This window comes from Vicugna pacos, chromosome 10 (genome assembly GCF_048564905.1).
Source record: "Vicugna pacos chromosome 10, VicPac4, whole genome shotgun sequence".
NCBI classification, from domain to species: Eukaryota; Metazoa; Chordata; class Mammalia; order Artiodactyla; family Camelidae; genus Vicugna; species Vicugna pacos.
Genome location: NC_132996.1, coordinates 1,070,737 through 1,075,410, shown reverse-complemented (window position 1 = coordinate 1,075,410; position 4,674 = coordinate 1,070,737). Strand labels below are relative to the sequence as shown.

General features: G+C 41.6%; 1 long non-coding RNA gene across 1 annotated transcript; it reads right to left on the bottom strand.

The window, feature by feature from the left end:
• Window positions 1–427: 427 nt before the first annotated feature.
• LOC140698893 (uncharacterized) lies at window positions 428–3,275 on the bottom strand. Its single transcript, XR_012076896.1, has 5 exons — window positions 3,054–3,275; window positions 2,073–2,132; window positions 1,817–1,974; window positions 1,418–1,538; window positions 428–707 (listed from the first exon to the last, which is right to left on the bottom strand). It is a non-coding gene; the product is annotated as an uncharacterized lncRNA (long non-coding RNA).
• Window positions 3,276–4,674: the final 1,399 nt, after the last annotated feature.

The following is a 4,674-nucleotide window of genomic DNA, read 5'->3' as shown; positions in this document are numbered from 1 at the left end:
TTTTAAAAGATATTCTATCTAGTGTCCATCTGTGGGAGAAGAAACCATGAGCGACATTTTCAGAGGACGACATGTCAATGGATATGTAAACTCTGAAAAAGTACGTACACAATGACTCAACACCACTTCTACGAATCGTTTCCTTTAGGAAAAAACAAATTAGGTCCAAAAAGATGTACCCATCAGGGCATTTACACAGCACTGTTTACAATGGTGGGAAGAAAAACTGAAGTGAAATCATATCCAGCAATAGAGAATTGGTTACATAAGTAATTGTGCATCTTTTCATTCCCCTATGGAAGGAATTTCTAGAGTTACTTGAATGGAGTCTGTGATGAATGTAAATGTCACATCCAGGGACTAAATTTCCAGAAGCCTTAACTAAGGGAATACTCATAAAAGATCACAGGAATGTCTGTACAAGAAGGATGCCAGTCAAATATCCTTTCTGACAGTGGAAAATGGAGAAAATTTAACTGTCCACCATCAAGACAATGATGCGGTAAATCACGACGAGCTGCGAGCAATGAGGGAGCCAGCGTTTCGCCGTGGTCCAGGGCCTTGTCCACAGCATTCTCTCACCAAAGGTGTGCGTGGGAAAGAGACCACACCCGCAAATCAGGAGACCCCTCCACTCTATCTGAAAGGACCGGGTGAGTCTGGAGTGGGAGGACGTCTATGATATACACCTGAGTGATTAAAGCGAGCTGCAGAAAAACATATAGTATGGTCTCATTTTTAAATAAAGCATATATACACACACGTATACATGGAATTCTCATATGTGTGTATATATGTATGTCATAGGCATAAAGGTCATGAAACATATATATCAAATTTTCAACAGTTTTTACTCTTCGGAAATAAGGGGAAGGGAGGTAGGGCCTTCCTGTACCACCACAGTTCTCTTTTCAGTATTTCAGTTAAGTATACTTGGAATTTAAAAGTTTATTTAAGTCCGAAGTAAAATGGACAATGCCTCCACAAGACAGAATGCTATACTGGTCATCAAAAATCATGCCAGAGGAGATAGAATATTGTAGAAAAACATATAAAAAGCCAAATGGAAAATGGAGGTGTCCACACAGTAAACAGTCACAGAGTGCTCTCTGGTTTTTTATGACAGAGGTGATCCACACTGATGAAAATATACGTTAACGTCTTAATTATTATCTTTGAATAGCGGGACAAGGATAGCCTCTTTTGCCCCCTTTTTCAGAGTTATTATTTTAAATGCACATTCTTTTTCATCTGAAAAAAGCATTTTTGGGTGTGTAGTACTATGCATTGGAGAATAATACAAGAATACTTAGAGAAACAAGTAACTAGGAGACAAAGCAGCAGCATCACACAATGTAGGACGGGCGATCCTGATTAACACCACGAAGTTACATAAGGACCCACAAAGTGAGAGCACCTGCTGTAACAGGGCGTGGCCCCCTTCTATTTGTCAGCAGTGTCTTCAGGGCTGAGGCAGTTCTGAGCACGGCCAGTGTCAGTGCTGGTGTCTTGATTGATGCTACTGGGGGTGAGGGCACCTGCAAGCCGAGAGGAAGAACAGAAATCATCCTCTGCCTTTTCTGTCTTGTTTCTTTGTTACTTTAAAAGAGAGCCATATATAAGATAAACCGTGTATCTCCCCAAATGAAATTTCAGTAATGAAACCGTTTTTAAAGACTTCACAGCTTATATTCTGCCTATAACTGTCTTTTCAACAAAGATCATATTTATTAAATGTTAATTAACTCAGTTAATTAACTCCCTGTTGAAACATTCTAGTAAAGAACATGAAATGCAGTATGTAAAAGAACCACACCTGCAGTGACTAGCTCAGCTGTCTTGACGGCAGTGCAGTCAGCCCCCACCATCCCGTGGCCCTGAGCTCCTGATGCTGGTAAGAGATTATGCTGCCGCCTCAGATGGAGAGAAACGGTGAAAGCATTTCTTGAACCCTACAGCACTGACAAAACATAACTGACAAATCCCAGGCCCCTTTGAGGCTCTCATTTTCTGTTTCTGGCCAACCCCCATCAATGAGCAGAACCACCCAATCCCCGAGCCATGGGACTCACGTGGGAAGCAGTTTTGGAGAAATTTCCAGGTATAGAATGTAACCAACTATACATAGAACTCTGAAAAAGAAAAGATGCCATACTCTGATTTTGGAAGACACTCAAAATATTCTCCTAAGCCTTAGTAGCTGGAAAGGCTGGGCTTCTCCTAAGTCACTTATTTATTTCACAGCCAGTAAGCATCTCTCTCAAATCCTGCTTCCCTGTGTCTGCTGGGAGCTTGAAGCACACTGCTGCTGTCGATCTTATAAGTCACATGGCAGAGACATGTGTCTCACGCCTGCAATCCTCACACAGGCTCGCCTCCTAGCCTCACTGTCTGAACTGGGCCCCATTTTCTCACCTGTTTATTTGGTATCTGTTCTTCTGTAAGCTACCTGAAATGCGTTTTGGAACATGTCAGAAGAAGCAGTGGGTTGAGAAATGGACAGATTGAGAGGTGAGAGATGGGCAGACAGAGAGAGAGACTCCAAGAAAAGGGGAACAAATAAAATTTCCTATGCAAAACCCTCTTCTAATCAGGGAAGGAAACCACCACGGAAAAGTGTGAAGAGGCAGGTAGCTTAGGACTGTTTCCTGGATTCCATGAAAAGTAATACCAAGAGATGAGAGGGTAGAACTTTAAATAGTAAAAGAAAAAAAGCACGCATGCTTGAAAAATATATCTACAATATGTACTTTCTAAAGAATAGACTGAAATCAGCAGGGCCCAATAACACTACACTTGGGTATTTACAGAAGTGAGAATCCCATCTCCAAACCACAAGGCATCCCTTCAGAGCACTGACAGTCTACATGGGGCGGTCATAAAGCCATCACCGCAAAAGCTATGCTACCCTGCACTTACGAGGAATGAGCAGCTGTGCTCAGGCTGCCCATGCGCATCATTTACACCCCACAGCACCTCTACGGGGGGGACGCCTAGCGAGCCCCGTCTCTGCAGGACAGAAAACCAGTTCTGGAGAGGCTAAGCCGACTTACCAGTTCTCCATCTCACAGGACTGGTCTCTCCAGAGCAGGACACGAACTCGGACCCACGATTGTAACCATGGTACTACAGTGCTTTGTGTGCTGTTTGTGTGTATAATACATTTGTTTCTATCATGAAAGGTTACTTAATAAATGATCGGTTGTCTTGTCTATCTCATTAGCTCACAATCAATCTTTATACTGTTGAATTGTACTCTTTTCCCCTGAAGAAAGGAACGGAAACAGCGGGGGTCAGAAAGAGGTGGGGCTCCATTCTTTATCTGGGATCTCATCTCATCGAAGTCTCCAAACAGGGAAAAGGAGCAAATGTTCTCTTTATCTTTTAAAGAGAGGGCTCCAGTGATGGTGACTTATTCAATTACAAAATCAAGGCTGGGGAAAGGGCACATGCAGCAACTAGAGCAGTATCAGCTGTAGGAAGGTCAAAAGTGCTCACGGGAGGGCTCAGGGGGCAGCCTCATTTAATTTCAATCAATAAAACAATAACAAACTCTAAAAATACTGGCCTACAATGGATTAGCTCTTTCTTGACATCTAGCAAGTTTCCACAGCCCACATGTAACATTATCGGGAACCAGTGAAAGGAAGAGTCCACAGACAAGGAAAATCAATGCCACAGGCAGGCTGAAACCCAGGCTGGAGTTTAGGAAGAGAAAGGGCATAGTTAAGAACTGGGGAAAGGCTGGGGAAAAAAATCATCACAAGGACTCTCAAGCATCATCCAACAATCATATAATCATTCATTCAAGAGAGAGTTACTGAGGTCGTATTCTGTGCAAGATTGTACAGCGGGTGAAGCAAGAGCGCAGCGTCCATGGTGGCAGCAAGTTGCGGGGCTCAAATACACTTCTGATCCCGGTACCTTGCACACTTGTCCTCAATATAAAGGCAAAGATAATTAAAGTAAAATAATACTCTGTAAACTCAAAGCATTGTTGAAAAAAAAAAAGTTAAAGAAGACCTAAATACCAGGACAGACACTCCACACACATTCCCCTATCAAAAGAAAGTGCTCTTGGAATGGCAGTGCTCCCCAGAGCGATCCGTATATTCAACGTGGTCTCGATCACAATCCCAGCGGGCTCCTCTGCAGAAACTGACTATCTGCTGCTACAATTCATATGGGAATTCGAGGATCTCAGTAACCAATACGTACTTGAAAAAGAAAAATTTGAGAGGACTTATAATTCTCAATTTCAAACCTTACAACTGTATCTCCAGGTGAGATTAGAGGCCATTGTGAAGTTATTACTGTGTTAATCCTTATTTACTAAATTCTCTACAATGAATATTACTGTTACAATAAGAAAAATAAAAAGTAAGTTATCCTTTAAAACATGCACACCGATTCATTCATTGGGAAAAAATTATTCTATCAATTAAGAGATAAATATCTATTGAAAAAGGACAACTTAAAAACAAGAGTGCATTTGCATTTTTCATAAATTGAAAACTGAAAAGCACAAAGACGTCAAGTTTCTAGGGAGACCAATGCAACATATTAATAGTTATTTTCAGAAATTCTAATTTAACAATAAAAACTCTGGAAAGGGAAAATCGTGACTGAGAGCCAACTGCAAACACATGGAGAGCAAAGGCCTAGAAATCACAG